At 45.6% G+C, this 24,531-nt stretch overlaps 1 protein-coding gene and 1 long non-coding RNA gene across 11 annotated transcripts in view; one reads left to right on the plus strand and one right to left on the minus strand.

Moving 5' to 3' along the window:
* ANK1 (ankyrin 1) overlaps nucleotides 1-24,531 on the plus strand; it is a 271,938-nt gene that overhangs the window by 57,221 nt on the left and 190,186 nt on the right. The window lies entirely within an intron of this gene.
* Nucleotides 1-24,531, minus strand: part of LOC133368646 (uncharacterized) — a 36,373-nt gene that overhangs the window by 10,010 nt on the left and 1,832 nt on the right. For 2 of the 3 annotated variants that reach the window (XR_009758720.1, XR_009758718.1), the window contains exon 2: nucleotides 20,549-20,809. This is a non-coding gene — a long non-coding RNA (uncharacterized LOC133368646). Of the gene's footprint in view, nucleotides 1-18,857; nucleotides 19,624-20,548; nucleotides 20,810-24,531 lie in introns of those variants that run through there. The other variant, XR_009758717.1, reaches the window with a different exon arrangement.

Here is a 24,531-nt window from a genome sequence, read left to right on the forward strand (position 1 = left end):
TGTGAGAGCAGGGGCACAGGATATAAATTCAGAAGGGCAAAATTACCACAGGCCAAACCACAAGTGCCAAAGACACTTGAAGAGAGACACTGCTTACAAGTGCCTGTACGCTAATGCTAGGAGCCTCCGAACCAAGATGGGAGAACTGGAGTGCTTGGTCTTAGAGAAGAGCATTGATATAGTGAGCATAACGGAGACCTGGTGGAATGGAGAAAACCAGTGGGATACGGTTATCCCTGGATATAAACTATATTGGAAGGACAGGGAAGGACGTATTGGTGTCGGAGTCACTCTATACGTGAAAGAAGGCATTGAATCCAGCAAGCTCGAAACCCCAAAAGAGGCGGACTCCTCCACAGAATCGTTGTGGGTGGTGATACCATGCCCCAGGAGGGATTTAATACTGGGAACGATCTATCGTCCCCCTGATCAAAATGCTCAGGGAGACCTTGAGATGAGATATGAAATTGAGGAAGCATCCAAACCAGGAAATGTGGTAGTAATGGGTGAGTTCAACTACCCAGACATAGACTGGCCACATATGTGTTCCAGTCATGACAGAGAAGCAAGATTTCTAGATATTCTAAATGACTATTCCCTAGACCAGTTGGTCATGGAACCGACCAGAGAGACGGCAACCCAACCCTGGACTTAATCCTCAGTGGGGACCGAAACCTGGTGCGTGATGTAAGTGTTGTTGAACTGATTGGGAGCAGTGACCATAGTGCTATTAAATTAAACATACATGTAACTGGCCAATTGCCAAGAAAATCCAACACGGTCACATTTGACTTCAAAAGAGGAAACTTCACAAAAATGAGGGGATTGGTAAAAAGAAAGCTGAAAAACAAAGTCCAGAGGGTCACATCACTCGAAAATACTTGGAAGTTGTTTAAAAACACTATATTAGAAGCTCAACTGGAGTGCATACCGCAGATCAGAAAAGGTACCGCCAGGGCCAAGAAGATGCCAGCATGGTTAACGAGCAAAGTCAAGGAAGCTCTTAGAGGCAAAAAGTCTTCCTTCAGAAAATGGAAGTCTTGTCCGAATGAAGAAAATAAAAAAGAACACAAACTCTGGCAAAAGAAATGCAAGAAGACAATAAGGGATGCTAAAAAAGAATTTGAGGAGCATGTTGCTAAGAACATAAAAACCAACAACAGAAAATTCTATAAATACATTCAAAGCAGGAGACCATCTAGGGAGGTGATTGGACCCTTGGATAATAAGGGAGTCAAAGGTGTACTAAAGAACGATAAGGAGATTGCAGAGAAGCTAAATGAATTCTTTGCATCTGTCTTCACAGTGGAAAATATAGGGCAGATCCCTGAACCTGAACTAACATTTGCAGGAAGGGATTCTGAGGAACTGAGACAAACAGTGGTAACGAGAGAGGAAGTTCTAGGCTTAATGGACAATATAAAAACTGACAAATCACCGGACCCAGATGGCATCCACCCGAGAGTTCTCAAAGAACTCAAATGTGAAATTGCTGATCTGCTAACTGAAATATGTAACTTGTCCCTTGGGTCGTCCTCGGTGCCTGAGGACTGGAAAATGGCAAATGTAACGCCAATCTTCAAAAAGGGATCCAGAGGGGATCCCAGAAATTACAGGCCAGTTAGCTTAACTTCTGTCCCTGGAAAACTGGTAGAAAGTATTATTAAAGCTAGATTAACTAAGCACATAGAAGAACAAGCCTTGCTGAAGCAGAGCCAGCATGGCTTCTGCAAGGGAAAGTCCTGTCTCAGTAACCTATTAGAATTCTTTGAGAGTGTCAACAAGCATATAGATAGAGGTGATCCAGTGGACATAGTGTACTTAGACTTTCAAAAAGCGTTTGACAAGGTACCTCACCAAAGACTTCTGAGAAATCTTAGCAGTCATAGAATAAGAGGAGAGGTCCTCTTGTGGATAAGGAATTGGTTAAGAAGCAGAAAGCAGAGAGTAGGAATAAACGGACAGTTCTCCTAATGGAGGGCTGTAGAAAGTGGAGTCCCTCAAGGATCGGTATTGGGACCTGTACTTTTCAACTTGTTCATTAATGACCTAGAATTAGGAGTGAGCAGTGAAGTGGCCAAGTTTGCTGACGATACTAAATTGTTCAGGGTTGTTAAAACAAAAAGGGATTGCGAAGAGCTCCAAAAAGACCTCTCCAAACTGAGTGAATGGGTGGAAAAATGGCAAATGCAATTCAATATAAACAAATGTAAAATTATGCATATTGGAGCAAAAAATCTGAATTTCACATATATGCTAATGGGGTCTGAACTGGCGGTGACCAACCAGGAGAGAGACCTCGGGGTTGTAGTGGACAGCACGATGAAAATGTCGACCCAGTGTGCGGCAGCTGTGAAAAAGGCAAATTCCATGCTAGGGATAATTAGGAAAGGTATTGAAAATAAAACAGCCGATATCATAATGCTGTTGTATAAATCTATGGTGTGGCCGCATTTAGAATACCGTGTACAGTTCTGGTCGCCTCATCTCAAAAGGGATATTCTAGAGTTGGAAAAGGTTCAGAAGAGGGCAACCAGAATGATCATGGGGATGGAGCGACTCCCTTATGAGGAAAGGTTGCAGCATTTGGGGCTTTTTAGTTTAGAGAAAAGGCGGGTCAGAGGAGACATGATAGAAGTGTATAAAATTATGCATGGCATTGAGAAAGTGGATAGAGAAAAGTTCTTCTCCCTCTCTCATAATACTAGAACTCGTGGACATTCAAAGAAGCTGAATGTTGGAAGATTCAGGACAGACAAAAGGAAGTACTTCTTTACTCAGCGCATAGTTAAACTATGGAATTTGCTCCCACAAGATGCAGTAATGGCCACCAGCTTGGACGGCTTTAAAAGAAGATTAGACAAATTCATGGAGGACAGGGCTATCAATGGCTACTAGCTGTGATGGCTGTGCTGTGCCACCGTAGTCAGAGGCAGCATGCTTCTGAAAGCCAGTTGCCGGAAGCCTCAGGAAGGGAGAGTGTTCTTGCACTCGGGTCCTGCTTGCGGGCTTCCCCCAGGCACTGTGAGAACAGGATGCTGGACTAGATGGGCCACTGGCCTGATCCAGCAGGCTCTTCATATGTTCTTATGTTCTCTGAGGTAGACTAGGCTGAGAGGCCAAAAGGACCATGTGGGGCTTCTCTATGAGGTGGTGGCATGATTTGTTTTATTGTTTTTATTTCAGTGGAAGACAGTAAGGCATACAAAATCATTTACAACTCTCTGCTTTCTAGCCCCTGCTCCCCTGTACACAGTGGGGACTGGTGGCTCCTATGTCAGTGGGGCAGTGAATCAGCTCTGGGGCTTAGTCCGAACTGTCAAGGAGCTGTCCAAGGTGCTTAAGTTCAGACTAAAACCCAGAACGGATTCCACTGCCCCACTCACATGGAGCCACCAGTTGTCACCGCCGTTCTGGTATTCCGTGCTGCTGGATCCAGAACAAAATGCTAGTTCTGTAGGTGTCTGAGGGGAATGTTTTTCATGTGGAATAAAAGGGGTTGACTTTGCTTTTTGGAAAAGCAGTGTAATAGAGTTTACTGAGCCCCTCTTGGTAATGGAGACTGTACCCTCCTTATTTGTAGGTGCTCATTATACCCATCTTGCTGACTAGTATCCAAGCAAGGGGTTCTGGGAGTTTGCTGCCTGCATCCAGAGGTGTCTTATGTAATTCAATTAGACTTTAGACAAAAAACAAATCCACCCTCTGAAATACTCGTAAGTGCTGATCAGTGAGCATGAAAGAGCCATCTTCATCTCCTTTCTCTTGGATAACTCAGCAATTACCCTGGAGCGGAAGTTGTACAGTTTCACCCAAGCTTTCTGGGATGTTTCCCTCCAAAACTGTGAGCTGTTAGCCAGCACTGCCCTCATAGCTGGCATCAAGAAAGACTTATCAGGCCAGGAGATCTGTTTTAGACCTCAGCCAAAACTACTCACAGGATGAGAAGGGTGTGTCTGCTTGTTTCTGAATGCTTTTCACTGCTTCTTACAAGAAACATGCTTTGTTTATATAGCACTATTGGTGAGCATCAGGGGTGGGGAACCTGCTGTTGTCCAGATGTTGTTGGACTACAACTCCCATCCAGAGCTTGGAAAAGTTACTTTTTTGAACTACAGCTCCCATCAGCCTAATCCAGTGGCCATGTTGCCTAGGGCTGATGGGAGTTGTAGTTCAAAAAAGTAACTTTTCCAAGCTCTGCTCCCATCATCCTTGACCACTGGCCATGCTAGTTGGGGCTGATGGCAGTTGGAGTCCAACAGCTCCTGGAGAGCTGCAGGTTCACCATCGAAGGAAAATGGGGAGCTGCCTTATACTGAGGCCACATGCACACCATACTTTTATTCCAGTATTATTTGGCTTTAAATAGCCATGGCTTCCCCCAAAGCATGCTGGGAATTGTAGTTTGTGAAAGGTGCTGAGAGATATTAGGAGACTGCTATTCCCAATACAGAGAGCCAGTGTGGTGTAGTGGTTAAGGTGCTGGACTAGGACCTGGGAGACCAGGGTTCAAATCCCCATACAGCCATGAAGCTCACTGGATGACCTTGGGCCAGTCACTGCCTCTCAGCCTCAGAGGAAGGCAATGGTAAACCACCTCTGAATATCACTTACCATGAAAACCGTATTTGTAGGGTCGCCATAACTCGGGATCGACTTGAAGGCAGTCCATTTGTCATTTTTTTGTATTCCCTATACACAGGCTACAATTCCCAGAGTCCTCTGGGTTGAGGAATTGATAAACCACTCTGGAAACTAGTTCTGTGACGAGAATAGGAGTGTCCTAAGAACTCTCAGCACCATTCACAAACTATAATTCCCAGGATTCTTTTGGGGAAGCCATGGCTGTTAAAAGTGTTATCATAGTGCTTTACATGTATCGTGCAGATGGGGCTTTGGTCATGTCAGGGTGTGATGGAACTCGGGAAATAAATATATTGGGTTTTTATTTTTGTTTGGCTTTACAAAATGTATGTTGCAAATTGCAGGCTGTGTGTGTGTAGAGAACACTGTCCCTTCCCCCTCCACAAGCCTGGCCTCCTCTGCATATGTCAGGGCTTTGTTTCCCTGAGGCCTGCTGGTGACATTGTAGTTTACATGGCATTGGGGCGTATCTAGTGGGGTTTATCACTAAACATGCCCCGCATGCCACCCACTGCATGTCCCAGGGCGTTTAGTGAGTTAATTACAGACGGAAGAGCAGTAGAAAACATGAAAGGCTTGGGTGTCTCATGCCTGGTTTTCTCAGTTGGCTTTATTATGCATGAATATTTATGTGCCTCAGGGTTAAAAAATCGGTCTTCAAAGGAGCAAAAAGCAAGAACACTCCTGCCTGTGGTAGAGAAAGTCACCTCAAGTTAGTTCAGTGCCACCGGGCGTGTCTGGAGCCAGAGGTGACACGGCAGATGAGCAGCAGAGACCTGAGTTTGCACCCTTGCTCAGCCACAAAGCTCACTAGGTAAAGTTTGTGCCAATTGCTCCCTCTTGGCTTTGCCTACCTTGCAAAGTTCTTGTGAGGATAAGATGGGGGAAGTCCTATGTATGCTGTGCTGAAGGCAGAGTGATGCCTTATCAAGAATGTGGGCCTGCTTCCAAAAGTCTACAGTCTCCATGCAAGCAGCCCCGTGCCACATTCCCCAGTCCTCTCCCTCTCCCTCTGTAACCTTAGTGCACGTTACCCAGGACCCTGACATCATGGTGATGTGACTTTCCCCATCTCTTTCCACGTTATTGGCTGTTGCAGGCACGGGTTCTTTCAGGCATTATGGGGTGTGGTTGGTGGGTGCCATTAAGCACAACCCCACTTCCCCCACCATAATGGCTGTTCAGATGTCTGCGGTGTCAGGATGAGGGTGAAGCTGGCCAGCTGAGTCCAGATATGGAGCAGGTCTGTGCAGTCCTGTGTAAGCTCTCTTTCCTTTGAGGACAAGTGGAAGGCATTGGGTATGTTTAGCATGAAGAAGAAATGGTTAAGAGGCAATATGGTCAGGCTTGTTCACGCCCTTCTCTGAACACAAGTGCAAATGCAAACTGTCTTAGGCCTTTGACACCCGAGACGCATATTTTTTAGGACCCACCCGATTGTGTGATTTTAAGTTGTTTTAAGTTGTGTCTCTGTGTGGGGAGCAAGGGTCTCCTAACATCTCTCAGCACCCTTCACAAACTACACTTTCCAGGATTCTTTGGGGGAAGCCAGGACTGCTTCCCTGGGCTCCTACTGGGAGGAAGGGCAGGATACAAATCTAATAAATAAATAACAAATAAATAAATGACTGCGTAAAGTAATATCACAGTGCCTTATAGTGCAGATGGGGCCTTAGTCATTGGTGATCACTCGTGGCTGAGTAAGATTGTCTTCCAAGATAAGGTCTTTGCTTGGAAGATGCCTGTGCGTGAATTTTATGTGGGGAGATCGGCGCGCGATGATCAACACACAATCTTGACAGAAAAAGGCTTTGATCCAATGGTATGGATAACACGACGACTGGAAGTCCTTTATCTGCTACAGCCTTCATCCGCCTTCACAGCCGTTGTAACGTACACATTGTTATCCTCTGCCTGTTCTGCCGTTGAGGACTTTCTTGCATCGTTCTTTGTCTGGTTCCTCTCCCTTGACCTTACCGCCATGGGTGACCCTCCTGGGAGTACATGACTCCTGACGGCATCGCTCGCAGGGTTCATTGGAACACGCAAGCCCACTCACCGCTGCAAGGTGGCCCCAGAAACATTTCCAATGCAGAATGGCTCTTTGAACATAGAACGCTGCCTTATTCCAAGTCAGAACATTGGTCCATCTAGCACGGCACTGGCTATACCAGCCTCCCAACCTACAAGTCTCATCAACTCCAGCCAGCATGCCCAATGGTCAGGGGTGATGGGAGTTGTGGTCCAAAACATCTGGGGCTGGGCTAGGTTGGAGAACACTGACTGGCAGTAGCTGTCCATAGTTTTAGACAGGAGGTTCTTCCTGCTTCATGAGACACTCCACCTGCAAGCAAAGCTGGCGCTCTTTCTGTCCATGAAATATGAGCCAACAAGGAAATGGTTTCCAGTAGAGATGGACAAATTTGTCAATTTTTGGTTCTCTTAGCCCCTCATCTTTCCAATCTTAAATTCATTTCTGCAGCAATTTGTGATTTAAAAAAAAATCCTTATGGGAATTTGTCCTAATAAACATATTTTTGTATGCATTGTTGACAAATATACGCATTTTTGCAAGCATATATTTTGCAAGCTAATATGATGCACTTTAATGTTATTTTCACTAATATGTGCATTAATTTGCACTTTTACCCCAATATATGTATTTTTGTACACTTTACTTGGTTGGAGAACTGCATTGCAAAATTTGGGAAAATGCAAGTTTTGAAGGATGGCTGTGTTTTGGTCCCCAGTGCAAACTGGCTAAGTTTTCTTTTAAATGAAAGCTGAATAGAATATCTCTCCTGTCCCTACTTTCAGGCAGCTGGAAAATGTTTTGACAGCCACCCGAATGTGATGCATGTATGGAGGGACTCTGCTCTGTGAAGTAACAATGGGAAAACAAAATGAGACCCCCCCCATTGTGCATGCAGATTTTTTTAAAAAAAGGCCTGCTGACTTGAGCATTTTGAGAACAGTCAGTTCCTCTGATAGCTACTGCACATAACTGTGGCTCAGGTGACAGACAGAGTCTGCAGTAAACTCGTAGCAAAATTCCTCGCTGTTTGTTTCGAGTTGCTGACTCTGATGCACCAGACGCTGTGAATGGAGAGATGGACAGGGAGGTGGAGGGGGTTTCTTGGGTTGCAAAGGGGTAAATGAAGTGTGAAGCTGGTGTGGTTTGCTGAGAGGACGGCAGGGGGGTGCATCTCTGCACCAACGTAGGCAGGACATAGAGGATTTTGATGGACATGGAGAAGGAAGAGAAGCTGCATTGTGGGTACCTTTTTCTGTCTGCAATTGGGGGAGGGGGAAGAATGCTTTCTCCTGAAAAATAATGCTGAACCATCTCCGTTTCTCACCCTCTGGTGCAGCAGACTATTAATGTGAGCCAGTGGCAGGATCTGAAAGGCTCAGGCAGCCCAGGTCCTGTCTCCCTCCTTCCCTCTCATAAATGATCAAGGGAGGACAGGTTTAAGATGCCCCTCCCCAAGTGCTCAGACTGTGGTTCATCCAGGCCACTGCCATCTCTCTCCAATGCCAGGGCTCAACTCTGGGATTTATGAACTGATGGGCTGCTTTTTAAGCATGTGCAGAGTGCCTTTCCCTAAGGAACCAAAGTTAACCTTTGTAGCTGGGATTTGGGGTGTTTGCAAGGACTTTTTGGCTTAGATTTGGTTTTGGGACTGGATTTAAGCCCTGTTCCTTCCTCTGTCCACCTGCATTGAGCAAGACACATGCATGCACACATAGACCACCGGGCCTGGGTGTCTTTGCTGTGCCAGCATTTCCATGCAGTCTGCTGCGTCTCTTTAGAGAGAGAGTAAAAAGCTGAATAAGTTGCAGCCTTGTCGTGCAGTCTGAATATTGATCAGAAATAAATTGGATTTCTGGTGTGAACCTTCCAGTCCCCCATGCTGCAAGAGCAGGTTTTATTCCAAGCTCTAAGCAATTCCTGAGTCAAAGGCCAGAGATGCAGGAATGCAGAATCTGGCTTGCTGTGAAAGTTAATGGCTGGCCCTCTGGAAGAAACGAGGGGCAGATTGGAACTTGGACAAGGAGGGAGCCCCTCCATCTCAAGTGGGTATGCGTTGACAGCAGCAGCTGAGGCACTGATGGCAGGAGGAAGCAGCAGAAGATGGAGGATAGTGGCTAGATAGTAAAGGAGATCTTCCAGTCTCCGATGAATTTCCAGCTTTTGTCATTGTTTTGAGGCCTGGAAAGTCACTAGCCTTTTGCTTAATGCAGGAGTGGGGAATCTTTTTTAGCCCCAGGGCCACATTTTCTTTTGTGCAACCTTCCAGGGACCACTTGCCAGGAGTGGGCAGACACAGGTTTAACACTGCAGTGAGAATTAGACTGTAGTTAAAAAAAAAATAAAGAAAACCCATGGCCCATCTTTAAATGGAAGTTGCAGTATGCCTGCATGCCTGCAATATTTTTTTCCTGTTCCTCCTGTTCCTTGCTTCCTTCTGCTGCTGCTTCGTTCATCTCCTAAACAAAAAGGTACCTTTGATTGCTCCAGCTGTGGGTCAGAGTTTGATCCACATTCTTGATCTTTTTGCTTTCCCTTTTCATCCCGTTCTCTTCTTCCCTCTCCGGGATTTGTTTGTTCTTGCATAGGTGGTGGTATTTATCATCCTCTGAACTTTGATGGCGTGAAGAATTCTGAACGCCCTTGACAGAGGACAGTCCTCTGCTGGAAGGGTTCTCAGCAGGCCTCTGTGTGAAGGACACCTCCATTTCTGGGGTTATTTAGTTTAAAGATAAAGAGCCGTAAGAAGAGAAGAGGCGATGAGGCGTGACTCAGTGGAAGAGCATCTGCTTTGGATGCAGAAGGTTCCTAGTTCAATCCCCAATGGCATCTCCAGGTAGGGCTGGGGATGTCCCTTGCCTGAAACCTTGGGGAGTTGCTGCCAGTCAGTGTGGACCGTTCTTAGCTTGATGGACCCAAAGTTCTGACTCGGTACAAGGCAGCTTCCTATGTTCCCATGAGAGCCGGGGAGGGGAAGTTGCCCATCAACATTCAGCACCTGGACAGCAGAATGAGCAGGCACACAGGTCGCTCTGGGTTGCATTCAACTAAGTCCTACGCAGAGTATACCCAGTGAAGCAAATGAACCTAAATTAGTCATATCTATTAACTTCAGTGGGTCTACTCTGAGTAGGGCTAGCATTGAATATCACCTCTGCCAAAGTCTTCCCTGCTATGGGGAGATGTCTTGTGTTTCTGGCTGGTATTCAATGCTAGTTCTGTTCAGAAAAGACCCTTTGGAGTTAATGGGCGTGACTAACTTGGATTCCTTCATTTCATTGGGTCTACTCTGGTAGGTCGTACTTGAATGCAACCCTCTGTTTATAGTTATAGTAATTATTTCTAAATGTGCATTGATACATATAAATTGGCACATGCATATTTTATGCTAATCTGTGTCCTTTTGTGGGTGATGTAGTTCCTCTCTCTTTTTTTGGCGATGAATATTTCCAACCTTAAATTTGGTTCTCTATATTTCTGCTGCAATTTATGAATTTTTAAATAAAAAATGCTCATGAAAATTCTTCAACATTTTAATGTCAATTTCTCCTACTAAACACGTTTGTAAGCAGTTTTAGCTAATGTACACATTTTTGCGGCACTTTCTCCTAATATATTGCATTGTTGTATGTTATTTTCACTAATATATTTATTTTTATGCACACTTTCCCCTAATAGATACATTTTTGTAAACACGGCTTGGCTAGAGAGCTGCATCTCAAAATTCAGATAAGCGTGAATTTCAAAGGATGGCTGTGTTTTGGTTCTCATATTGTTTCAGAAAGTGCAAATTTGATATAAAATTGGCTTTAAATATGAACTGAGTCTAATTTCTCCCCCACCCCTCGTCATCACACAAGTTTACAGTAGTATTGCTCAAGGTTCTGTGATGCCGCCCCTGGAGCTTCCGCCCAGCGAGGAAACACAATCCCTCTCTTTCTCTCCAGTTACAAACAGGATCAATGGATCTGAGCAGGATCAATAGCAGGGGGTCAATTAACTGTGGGCAGAGATGAGGGCCTTGGCATGTCCCTGGGACTGGCAGCAACCCAAGCAAAATGCCGAAAGCTGCACAGTAAGCAGTAATTAAGAAGTGATTTGCCCTTGGGCCGTGCCATCGGGCATGGCACCAAATGCCTCTGATTCTTGGAGCTGGAATTGTTCAGTTGTGAGCCATGCATGAGACAGGTGATGATGTGAACAGCCAAGGAGTTAAGTGGCAAGCAACCCAGACTCACTGCTGGAATGTGGGTGTCCTGGGTAAGGGGAATTTGAACCTCTGCTTCCACTCTCAACACAGCACTTACCAAAGCCCCTGGATCAGGGGTAACTGGCGTGGGACTCCCAGGGCCCGTTAGATCCAGGCAGCACGGCCAGTAGTCCAGCATGCTGGGATATTTAATTCCACTGGAGAACACCACATTGGCCTCCCTTGCCATGGAGTGGGGTGGAGAACCTGTGGGTCTCCAGAGGTTGCTGGATTACACTTCTGTCACCCCTGACTGTTAGCCATGCTGGCTGGGGCTGATGGGAGTTGGAGCTGAACTTCCCTCATTCCTGCCCTGGATTATTTCTGTTGGGGATTTCTATATATCCCACACTCCACTGCCACTTCTGCCACCCTCCCTTCCTTCTGTAAGTTATGCTGAATGAATCTTCCCATGCTGTAAGATCAGCGGAAGAGTCCCTCTTAGTGGTCCCTATAAGGATGTAGAGTGAGATGTTGAGGTCAAGGGAAGGGCCTTTTCAGTGGTGGCTTTGCACATGTGGAACTTCCTCTCTACTGAGGTGCATCCAGCCCCATCTCTTTAAGGCTTTAGGTGGCAGGTTGGGACGTACCTTTTCCTGGCGTTTGGAGGAGGAGAGACCTGATAAGGTAAATGGAATAGTTGCTGCTATTGGTAAATTGTTACTTAATCAGCTGTTAGGAGTTGTTGCACTGTGTATTTTATCTTATGGATTTTATGTATTCTTTTTATTTTATGTGACTTTGCACAAGCACAGGGTGATTTACAGCAAAGGGCAGCATATAAATAATCTAAATAAATACTTGTGTCTGAGAAGTTATTTATGCCTATCTGTGCAGATTCACGGCTCTGAGATATTTTATTTTATCTGAAAGCCTTGTGTTCTTACATTTTCACCTTCAGGCCTGCAAAGGTGGCTTAGAATCTAAAATAAAATTATTTAATGGTGTTTGCATGCTTATCCCACCCTTCCCCTGAGCAGATATGGGGGTGCTGTACAAGGTCTTTTGTCTTCCCTTTGTATCCACATAACAACCCTGTGAGGTAGGCCAGTCTGAGAGTTAGTGACTGGCCCAAGGTCACCCACTCAGTTTCAGGGTGGGTGAGTCCCAGTCCCAGGTTAGCACTCTAATACAGCCCTCCTTGACCTGGCTAGCTGGGGCTGATGGGAGTTGTAGTCCAAAACAGGTGGAGAGCACGAGGTTGGGGAAGGCTGCTGTCATCACTACACCACACTCACTCTCTGAGATCCTGGATCTCTCATTAGAAGCCTGATGCTGCTGGTGGTGGTGGGGAACCAACAGAACACACACACCCTTTGCTAAGCTTTGGCAATTACTGCTGGAGGTGGGCAAATCTGTCAATTTCACTTTCTCATTTTCCAATTTTCAGTTCACTTCACATTTTTATATCAGTTTGCATTTTTTTAAAAAAATAGTCCTCATGAAAATTCATCAGCATTTTAGTGCAAATTTCCCCTCATATTCACATCTTTTGCAAAGCATTTGCCTCCAATATGCTGTTTTTGTGTGTTGTTTTCACAAATATATGCATTTATATGCAAGTGTTTCCCCCAGTATATGCGTTTTGGAACACATGACTTGGCTGCATTGCAAAACTTGGAGAAGTGTGAATTTTGGAGGGTGGCTCTATTTAGGTTCATGTATTATTTTGGAAAGTGCAAATTGGGAAAGTTTGCCTTTGAATGTGAACTGAATCTAATCCCTCCCCCATCTCTAATCATGGCCGGTGTAGTCCTGTGACCCCTCTCCTAGGCACGATAGCTCTGTCTGTCCGTAGTGACCCAGTTTTGAATTTCTCCAAGCTCTTTGCCTCAGCTCTGCCTTTCCCTTGCCCATCTGCGCAGGGCCTGTCAGGAGGACCTGCTGGCCTTGCATGGTGCCCTTGCTTGCCAGCCGGGGAAGCCAACATCTTTTCTGGGTTGCTGTATAACTGAGAGATGAGCCAATACCCAGAAAAGCTTGTGGGATTTTTGTTTTGTTGGACACAGAGCCTGGGCTCTTCCCTGGGGCTTTCCTTGCGCACAAGGAGAAGGAGGCAGCCCATAATGCCTCCAGATTATTTTAAGCACAGTGAAGGGCACTTGAGGTAGCGGAGGCTGCAGGGAATCAATGTTCTGGACCCCTGCAGTTGGGTTTGTGGGCGACTGACCATTACTTGGGTGCGGTCACAGATCTGTTGTGGACTGGTGTCTGCTGCTCCCTGACTCAAAGGGAGGTTGGTCCCTCAATGTCCCATTAACATTGGCTGGTGCTGTTGAGCAAATGGTATGTTTTTGCTAGCTCAGGGTGAACCAGGAAGCAAGCAAAAATCTGAAATGTATTGTTTTTGACGTTTGCATTTTTTCTCTTTCCTTCAAAGGAAACAGCACCACCTAACCCTTCCCGTTTCTGTGCACGTAGAAAGAAATCTTGCTCCCCTCCCTCTCCTCTGTTTGCTTGTTAGGGACCTGCTATAGAATGTGGGGCTTATAATTGGATTAATATAGGCAGATGGGGTGGCCACTTGAGAGCCAGATGGGGTGTAGTGGTCAGAGTGGGACCCTAGGAGACCAGGGTTCAAATCCCTGCACAGCCATGAAGCTCACTAGGCGGCCTTGGGCCAGTACCTGTCTCTCAGCCTAATCCACCTCACAGGGTTGTTGCAAGGGTAAAATTGGGAGGGGGAGAAACATATAAATGTAATCATCATCACCACCACCATCACCAAAAAGAGGACACAGATCAACAATTTCCATATCCTAATTTAGCTGTATGGATGCATGTTTAGCATTAATTTATTGGATTGTATCCAATATAGCGCTAAGCAGGGGTGTTGTCTTCCAGGGTCTTGCGGGTTCTAACACCCTTTACTTTTTTGGAGCAGGATCCCAGCAGGGCACCACTGTCTCCAGGATCCTACAAATCAGCGTGAAAGGAGGTGAGTCAGCCAATGTGAAGAGTCTTTTCAGTAGCCAACACTCTCCCTTCATGCTTATTGGCTTCTAGGGACATCTGTTGTAGTGGGAGGAGACATTGACAAGGATCTCATTCTCAACCCAGCAGCAGAAAAAAGGAAGGGAGGGGGCATGGCTGTGACTAACATGAAAGGACTCTGCACTTCTGAATTTGCTGCTACACTAGTGGCACTAAGTTAGTCATTAGGATCTATTCAACTAAGTCTTACTCCAAGTAGACCCACTTAAGAACATAAGAAGAGCCTGCTGGATCAGACCAGTGGCCCATCTAGTCCAGCATCCTGTTCTCACAGTGGCCAACCAGGTGCCTGGGGGAAGCCCGCAAGCAGGACCCGAGTGCAGGAACACTCTCCCCTCCTGAGGCTTCCGGCAACTGGTTTTCAGAAGCATGCTGCCTCTGACTAGGGTGGCAGAGCACAGCCATCACGGCTAGTAGCCATTGATAGCCCTGTCCTCCATGAATTTGTCTAATCTTCTTTTAAAGCCATCCAAGCTGGTGGCCATTACTGCATCTTGTGGGAGCAAATTCCATAGTTTAACTATGCGCTGAGTAAAGAAGTACTTCCTTTTGTCTGTCCTGAATCTTCCAACATTCAGCTTCTTTGAATGTCCACGAGTTCTAGTATTATGAGAGAGGGAGAAGAACTTTTCTCTATCCACTTTCTCAATGCCATGCATAATTTTATACACTTCTATCATGTCTCCTCTGACCTGCCTTTTCTCTAAACTAAAAAGCCCCAAATGCTGCAACCTTTCCTCGTAAGGGAGTCGCTCCATCCCCTTGATCATTCTGGTTGCCCTCTTCTGAACCTTTTCCAACTCTATAATATCCTTTTTGAGATGAGGCGACCAGAACTGTACACAGTATTCCAAATGCGGCCGCACCATAGATTTATACAACGGCATTATGATATTGGCTGTTTTATTTTCAATACCTTTCCTAATTATTGCTAGCATGGAATTTGCCTTTTTCACAGCTGCCGCACACTGGGTCGACATTTTCATCGTGCTGTCCACTACAACCCCGAGGTCTCTCTCCTGGTCGGTCACCGCCAGTTCAGACCCCATGAGCGTATATGTGAAATTCAGATTTTTTGCTCCAATATGCATAATTTTACACTTGTTTATATTGAATTGCATTTGCCATTTTTCCACCCATTTACTCAGTTTGGAGAGGTCTTTTTGGAGCTCTTCGCAATCCCTTTTTGTTTTAACAACCCTGAACAATTTAGTGTCATCAGCAAACTTGGCCACTTGACTGGTCACTCTTAATTCTAGGTCATTAATGAACAAGTTGAAAAGTACAGGTCCCAATACCGATCCTTGAGGGACTCCACTTTCTACAGCCCTCCATTGGGAGAACTGTCCGTTTATTCCTACTCTCTGCTTTCTGCTTCTTAACCAATTCCTTATCCACAAGAGGACCTCTGCTCTTATTCCATGACTGCTAAGCTTCCTCAGAAGTCTTTGGTGAGGTACCTTGTCAAACGCTTTTTGAAAGTCTAAGTACACTCTGTCCACTGGATCACCTCTATCTATATGCTTGTTGACACTCTCAAAGAATTCTAATAGGTTACTGAGACAGGACTTTCCCTTGCAGAAGCCATGCTGGCTCTGCTTCAGCAAGGCTTGTTCTCCTATGTGCTTAGTTAATCTAGCTGTAATAATACTTTCTACCAGTTTTCCAGGGACAGAAGTTAAGCTAACTGGCCTGTAATTTCCGGGATCCCCTCTGGATCCCTTTTTGAATATTGGCGTTACATTTGCCATTTTCCAGTCCTCAGGCACCGAGGACGACTCGAGGGACAAGTTACATATTTTAGTTAGCAGATCAGCAATTTCACATTTGAGTTCTTTGAGAACTCTCGGGTGGATGCCATCTGGGTCCGGTGATTTGTCAGTTTTTATATTGTCCATTAAGCTTAGAACTTCCTCTCTCGTTACCACTATTTGTCTCAGTTCCTCAGAATCCCTTCCTGCAAATGTTAGTTCAGGTTCAGGGATCTGCCCTATATCTTCCACTGTGAAGACAGATGCAAAGAATTCATTTAGCTTCTCTGCGATCTCCTTATCATTCTTTAGTACACCTTTGACTCCCTTATCATCCAAGGGTCCAATCGCCTCCCTAGATGGTCTCCTGCTTTGAATGTATTTATAGCATTTTTTGTTGTTGGTTTTTATGTTCTTAGCAACATGCTCTTTAAATTCTTTTTTAGCATCCCTTATTGTCTTCTTGCATTTCTTTTGCCAGAGTTTGTGTTCCTTTTTATTTTCTTCATTCGGACAAGACTTCCATTTTAAATTAATGAATCTAAGTTAGCCATGTCCATTAATTAATGTCAGCGGGTCTCCTTGAGTAGGGCTAGCATTATATACCACCCACTTATCTGTAAACTTGTTCTGCTGGTGAAATGTTTTGCACCACCGGAATGTTGTTGCACAAGAGAATGAATAGGCAGGTTGTTGGTAACTGTGCTGCACGTTAGATTGCACATTCTGCTGCACAATGAATTTCTGCTAGTGCAGCTAATGCGTTGGATTCCTCTATGGTGCAGCATGAAAATTCTCTTGTTCACTAGTGCAAGGACAAAGAATGGTGGATATAGCCTGCTGTAACTGAAACAGAAGTACTATACATCTCTCCATATTGGGGTGAAAATGCAGTGATGTGGGGTAGAAAATTTTCCAGTGCTTTATTTTTCTGTTTAATGCATTTGTTAGTAACCATGAATAGTTGCCAACTGCAAGTCAACATTAGGCAAGCTTCGCAAGATCATAGTTTTTAGCTATGTTAAAAAGAAAAATAACCAAAATAATGAGAGACTAATCTCTAGGGCACCGGAAGATTTCCGGATGCAAATTAATTTCCATGGGACCGTTTTCTGGAAACCCTACAGGCTGTATCCAATTAAGTTCTACCCAGAGTAGACCCAGTGATACTGATGAACGTAAGTTAGCCACGCCCATTGACTTCAGTGGGTCCACTCTGAATAGGAATAGCACTGGATACAATCCTCCATCATAAGTAAACTGCAGCCAGGTGATTCATGTGCCTGCTTCTTCTGCAGGCCAGATGCTGTTAATGGGCAACATCAAGGCCCCTCCCGCTCTCTCTTTTTTATTTTTAGGGTTCTTTGTCTTTCAGCTGCACCTTGGACCTGATAGTACTTCAAACAGAAGACTCCTTCAAACAGAACCTGCCCACTGCAAGTCCTTCAAATAGAGGGTTGCCCTCTGTAGAAGTGGGGTGCCTGTTCACCCCTGCAGGAAGGGCTGCTAATGGAAGGCATCCCTGCTGCCTGCCATTGCCAAGGCAACTGTAAATGAGGGATGGTGAGGTACCCTGTCCAAGAAGATTTGGGGTACTCCAGACTGTCAGTATTTTGCAGGAGGGATTCAGCTGCATACTGGAAATGTAGGTTTGTGCAATTAAAGTGGATGAACATGCTCAGTTGCCCACCTAAAAACCAACCAACCAAACCTAGACTTTGTGGAGTTAGGAAAGTGATGGGGACATGTCCTTAAATCTGTAAGACAAACTATTTAATGGCAGGAAGGTGTATAGTCTCTGTGCAAATGAATTGGGAAGAATGCTCATTGTTGTGTAACCTCCATGGAAACAAAACAGAACAATCGCTCAGTAAGCAGCAGAGCAGACATTGTATAACCTCTACGCCAGCTTTGTGCAAGCAAATCAGGATAAATGCTGAACAAGCAGGCCATCTGGAGCACATGAAGAATGGGGGAAGGATATAGCCTGTTCATACAACCCACTGGGAAGTTCTCCAGATGGTTGGGCCTTGGCCAGGGTCAGGCTCCAGGGGGACCTGGCTATCGGTCCAAGTTGGCCAGAAGCATGCAGGGATCAAACCCGGAGCACCAATCAAGATCAGGCAGCAGAAGCACAGACAGAATCCTTACCCAAGAGCCAAGCTTTGCATGCGGAAGACCACAGGTGCAGTCCCCAGCATCTCCAAGCAGAGCCAGGAAAGTCTCCTTGTCTGAAACCCTGCAGAGCTGCTGCCAGACAGTGCAGGTAGTACTGAGGTAGATGAACCAATGGACTGACTTAGAAACAAAGTCATCTCGTGTAAAGCAGCCCTTTATTTGGAATTTTTAAATTATTGTTAAAAGAAGGACCATAGCTCAATAACAGAGCAGCTGCTTTGCATGCAGAGGGTCCCTGGTGCAATCCCGGGCACCTCCAGGCAGGGCTGGGAAAGGCTCCTGCCTGAAAACCTGGAGAGCTGCTGCCAGCCAGTGTAGGCAATACTGAGCTTGATGGACCCATGGTCTGGCAGCTTCCTCTGTTCCTATGCTCGGATGGAAGAGCAAACTCAGACCAGGGCTTCATAAGGCCTGGTGGACAGGAACTGCGTCCCAGAGGGCATCCTCAAAGCGTAAAACACTGTCTCCTGGGCTTGCAGTGGAAACACTTTTCAAAAGCAGAGCTCCACAGATGGACTCTGCACGTTGCTGTTGGTGGGTGAGTCAGGTCAGGCAAGAGGAAGCACACAGTTAATTCGCCTCCACAAGATTGTTGGAAGTGGGGCAAGAGCAACTCCTGGTTTGTTCTTTTGTTTATGTTCCAGAAGGGAGATAGAATTAGGGTCCTCCAGATGGATAGGCTTGACTACCTTTACCTGTGCTGCTCTGACTGACTTCCTTCTGTCGTTAGACTGATATGCTTAGGGAAGCTTATCTGCACCTCCTCCTTACCCTCTTTCCTCTCTTCTCTTCTTTGACTGTCCGAGAAAGACACCTTTGTCTCTGCTCTCTCTCTCGTAACCATGAGGGCAACTCCCAAGCCTGGGCGTTACACCTCCAACTTAGTTAGTTAGTTAGAACTAGCTATGCCTTTGTATCTACGATGTATTTCTATAGATTAAGTAGCTTTTCTTATTTTACTAAGTCTTAAGTCTCAGTGATCTCAGTGCAGGGTAAAAGCCTGCTACTTAAGTAAACGCACACACTGGCACACACACATTTCAGACCATTGATGTTCTCTGCTAACATTTATACAAATTTACACAACAACAAATATGGCATCGTGATGGCTTTCAGCTTGGACAACTAAAAGGGAATTCATGGAACATCAGTTGCTGGGGAACACGTGTGGAGCGAATGCACTTGCGTTCGTGTCCTGCTTGAGAACTTCCCATGGGCATCTGGTTGGCTGCTGTGAGAACAGGATGATGGTCTAGATAGGCCTTTGGCCTGCTCTGCCAGAGCTCTTCTTAAGACGGCCGTTGTTGTGGTGGTGGTGGTGGTTATGTGCCTCCAAGTCGACTACGACTTATGGCGACCCTATGAATCAGTGACCTCCAAGAGCATCTTTGATGAACCACCCTGTTCAGACCTTGTAAGTTCAGGTCTGTGGCTTCCTTTATGGAATCTCTTGTTTGGCCTTCCTCTTTTTCTACTCCCTTCTGTTTTTCCCAGCATTATTATCTTTTCTAACGAATCATGTCTTCTTATTATGAGTCCAAAGAATGATAATCTCAGTTTCATCATTTTAACTTTTAGTGACAGTTCTGGTTTAATTTGTTCTAACACCCAATTATATGTCTTTTTCGCAGTCCATGGTATGTGCAAAGCTCTCCTCCACACCACATTTCAAATGAGTTGATTTTTCTCTTATCTGCTTTTTTCACTGTCCAACTTTCACATCCATACACAGAGATTGGAAATACCATGGTCTGAATGATCCTGACTTTAGAGCCCTGATATTTGAGGGAGAAAGAGAAAAGACAACAATGTAAACTCATCTTAGGGGTAGGTTCAAATGGTTTGCCAATCAATGGTCCAGGTGTACCGGGAGTTGTCAGTGCCCATCCAAGGATGTGGCCTTACCAGGCTGCAGCAACTGGGTTTATATTTCCCACAAGGCCCTGGCATGATGCCACATTAGGTACTCTAAGGCAGTGTGGGAAATGCAACCTCGGAACATCGGACGCTGCCTTAGACCAAGTCAGACCAGTGGGCCACAGAGCTCAGCATTGCCTATACTGTCTGGTAGTGGCTCCCCAGAGTTTCAGGTAGGGGACATTCCCAGCCGTTCCTGGAGGACACCAGGAAGTAAGCCAGGTGCCTTCTGTGTGTGACGCAGACACTCTACCACTGAGCGACAGCCCTCCCAAAATGATGGCTTTTTCGATTTGGCTGGCACCCCTAGTTAAGCCAGGGGCTGGGCAGGAGGGCCGGAAGAGGTATCAGCATCAGTGGGACTTCTGGTTGGGCTTGGCAGATGCCTGATGGTGATGGGAGCTGACGCCAGCCCTAGCATGCTGGCCACTTAGGAATTTGCTGCAGGATAGGGGCATCCATCTTGGGAGCCAATGGGCTGCAGTGAATGGCTGCGCAGATTTCTGTGCAACAGAAAGGATGGCCATCTCTCTCTCTCTCTCTGTATGCGTGTGTCAGAGAGAGAGAGAGAGACATTTCAAGTGGCCGCCAGGTGGCACTGTATCATGTAAAACCGTTCCAAATGGAACATATTTGCGTCAGAGCTGCTGTATGCTATCAGCTGCAGTGCTCTCCTGCCCATGCAAACTCTTAATCCCCAGGACTGTGTGCGTTGTCTTATTAAACCATTCTGTGAACGGAATAAATTATGCAAACGCTTCAGACTTGTAGGTGTCTACTTACTTGCATAACTGATTCTGTTGCTGCTAATCATGGAACCGTGAGTGGTTACTGCAGATCCAGTCCTCCTGACTGCAGATCCTGTTCCTTTTCTTCTCCAGCTTTTGAACTTTTGCCAGATAGAGTCTCCTGTGCACCGAGGCCTAAGCAGTGTAGTCTAGTGGCTAACAGACTGAGCTGGACCTCAGTTCAAATCTGCTTTCTACTGTGATGACAGTAGACAGAGTGGATTGTCTGACACTTTCTTAGCCTCAGTTCTTCCATCTGCAAAATGAAAATATTAATTCTGACCTACCTTACAGGATTATAACAAAGGAATGTATGTATGTGGTATGATCTGAACATTTGAAAGCCTTCTGCAAATGCTAAGTGTTTATTGTTTCTCACAAACAGCAGATGAGATGGTGACCTTATGTCTTGAACCATTCCAGATGGCAGGTGGGGGACCACCATAAAAATACCCTCACACATAGAAAATTAGCATGTCAGGGGGAAGATCATGCTAGAACTCTTCTATCCAACATGCCAACTTTCTAGATGTGGGAATTATTTAATTTTGTTTTTGTCATGGAGAAGCATTTGATCATGTGAGCCCCCAACTGTAGTTTGAAGTAGTACCGCCCAGGCCAAGGTGCACCGTCACATCTGTTGTTGCTACTCTCTTCACAGACTTAAAAACGTGTTTGTTTCCCCTTAAAAAAGAGCATGGATTCCTAAAAATTATACTCCCAGTATAGCATCCCCCACTTTTTCTGCACTTAAACAGAACCCCAGACTACACCCGACCTGCTAAAGCTTCTGGTTTGAGGTTCCTGGCATAAATGGTTCTTAAATTTCTATCAAGTGATCCGTGCACCTAGCAGGCCTTTATTCTGAAATGAAACATTCCCTCTGCTATTTTTTTTAAAATGACTTTGCAGGTGTTCATTTTCCATTTCTTTATTCACCTCCGCCCAACCTGATTAAACTCTCAGTGCGTAGATAATATTTCACTTGCTGCTTTCAAATGTAGTCAGGCCCCATCCCATGCAGTGAGTCTCTTTCTCTCCAGAATATTAAGCCATCTTTCAATCTTGGCAGGGGTACCACTGTCCAAAACAAGTGTGCTAACTCAAGGAGTGTGACGGAGGGGATATTAACTCCCCTCTCCAGCCCTGACAAGCAAGAAAGATGGGGTGAAGGAGGTGAGACGTAACAGGGCAATCAATGGGAGAGAAAGCATGGAAGACTGTGATTAAAGTAGGACAGTAATTGATGGAGCAAGGCAGATAAATTTATCCAGGTTGGAGCCTCTGCCATCTGCAAATAGCTAACAAAAACAATTAGTGGTCCATGCTTTAAATTGCTCCATCTAGCCTGGCTTCACTGCCCTCATGAATGACAGCCAAACTAGACCTTACACTGAAGATGTGTGAACAGCCTCCCTATGTTTGTATGCGTGGTTTTTTTAGTTGAAAAGGAATCCAGTGGTGTAGTGGTTAGAGCACTGGACTAGGACCTGGGAGGCCAGGGTTCCCACTCAGTGGTCCTCACTCATCCATGCAGCTCACCATGTGACCTTGGGCCAGTCACCATCTCTTTAGCCTAACAAACCTCACAGGGTTGTTGTGATGATAAAATGGGGAGGGGGGAGAGAACCATGTGCACCACTTTGAGCTCCTTGGAGGAAATATAAATGAAATAAATACATAAAAGAGAAGTGTCTGCTTTACCCTTTCACCAGCTATTTGTTCATGCAAAATCCCCCCCTCTTTGGTTTCCTACCTGTTGGGGATAAAATGCAAACCAAAATAACAGGAAAAGGAAGGGTTAAGGAGCTCACCCACCTCACTGCTCATCCACTGAAAGTGGCAACTCCCATAGGTATTTTTCATTTTAAAACATAGGAAGCTGCCTTATACTGAGCCAGACTACAGGGCCCATGTAGCGCAGTACTGTCTACACTGATTGGCAGTGGCTGTCCAGAGTTTCCGGCAGGACTCTTTTCCAATCCTACCTGGAAATGCCAGGGATTGAACCTGGGTCCTTCTGCATGCAAGGCAGAGATGTTCTATGACTGTGCTATGCCACCTCCTGGCAGGAGCCTGTTCTTGCACCTTGTGTGTCATGTCTAATTTTACGCTCAGAAAGTTTGGGGGGCAGCGGGTGCATGATGTGGGGAAAGCCTCTCCCTTAACATATGAAGCTGAATAATGGGAGGTTCAGGAATGACACAAGAAAGTACTTCTTCACACAGCAGTGCGTAGTTAAGCTATGGAATTCGCTTCCACCGAGGCAGTGATGGCCACCAACTTGGATGGCTTTAAAAAAAATTGGACAAATTCATGGAGGAATGGCTATCGGTGTTTATTAGCCACAGTGGCTATGCTCTGCCTTCACTGGTCAGAGACAGTATGCTTCTGAATACCAGTTGCTGGAAACAGCAGAGTGCAGTTGCACTCAGGCCTTGCTTGTGGGTTTCCCATGGACATCTGGTTGGCTAGAAGAGCTACTGGCCTGATCCAGCAGGCTCTTCTTATGTTTTAAGTGTGGATTAGGTAGCTTCACATTCACAGCACCTTGGATAGCTCCTTGAAAGGTTGGGATAAACCCCGGAGCGGATTCCAATGTATCACTGACATGGAGCCACCAGCTGCCACTGCTCCTTAAGATGCAGGCAACTGCAAATTTCTTAATGCTTTGCTTATGTCTTCCTTCCTGCCCCCTCTCTCTGCCAATATCTTATCCAAATCCACTCCCCGCACTCTGTTTTAAAATGGATTATCTCTTATTGTCTATGGCAGTAGAGAACAATGGCTCTCAATCTTCTTTATGGGCAACTTTCTGCATATCAATTTTCTGCATAAGACAACTTAAGCTTGTTTTCTCTGAAAAAAAAATCAACTTTGGATTTGCTTTCTTGTTGCAACTTTGCTTTTGATACCCTTCTAAGATTTTTTTTTTGTGGTACTCTGAATCCTATTTGGAATCAGAAAAAGGGCACAACAGCCCCCACTGTGATATCTTCAGAATCAAATTGTGTTGCTATTAATTCTTGTGTTGAATACAAGAATTCTAGACTTGACAGAAGGGACATGAAGGAGTCTCTGTGTCTGTGACAACGCTATAAATCCTATAATGTGCCTTTCTAAATCAGTGTAGAGGTTCATCCGAGATACTGAAAATGATACCTTTAATTTGAAGTCCTCATGGAAAAAAAAATATGGCCAGTTTCTGTACAAGCTTAGGGACTTGAGTTTTAGTTTAGAAAGCCCTTCCAACACTGGAGTGGAATTTCTTCACTGCCTCTTACTAATCAACATCGAACATGCAATTCACCAGGAAACTCTCCTGGGAATATCCCATTGAAATGAATGTGTATCTGGGGGTCTCAAACAAATTGGCTTTGCAGTGGCAGATTCATTAGGACAAATAGGGCACTGCCCCACCAACCTCAGTCAGCCCCCAGCTGCTTGCTGTTTTACAACCAATCAGGAGGTGGTTCAGCTTATTGGCTCTGGCTCCTCCTACTTCCACCCTGTCAGTCCCAATGGGCACCAGCCACCACTGGAGCTTTGGGTAGCTGCTCCTTGCTTCCTTCAGGAGCACTCCCTTATTGGTCTTTGTCAGGCCAGAGAAGTCCTGCTCCTCATGAGGTGGAAGGTAGACAACCCCACCTACCACTCTGCACAGGGGCTGCTGTACAGGGGTGTAGTCGTCCAGGGCCCCCAATTCCCTTTATCCTCCCTCAATGGTCTCAGCCTGCTTTGGGCTTTTCTGCCTTCTCCTCCTGTCCAAGCATCTTCTAAGCCAGCCTTTCCCAACCAGTGTGCCTCCAGATGTTGCTGGACCACAACTCCCATGAACCTCAGCCAGCATTGCCAATGGTCAGGAAGATGGGAGTTGTGGTCCAACAACATCTGGAGGCACACTGGTTGGGAAAGGCTGTTCTAAGCAATTGGAAGGATGCTGGGAGCTTGCAGCCTCTGATCAGACCCAACCAGAGC

Source organism: Rhineura floridana, chromosome 12, assembly GCF_030035675.1.
Source record: "Rhineura floridana isolate rRhiFlo1 chromosome 12, rRhiFlo1.hap2, whole genome shotgun sequence".
NCBI lineage: Eukaryota > Metazoa > Chordata > Lepidosauria > Squamata > Rhineuridae > Rhineura > Rhineura floridana.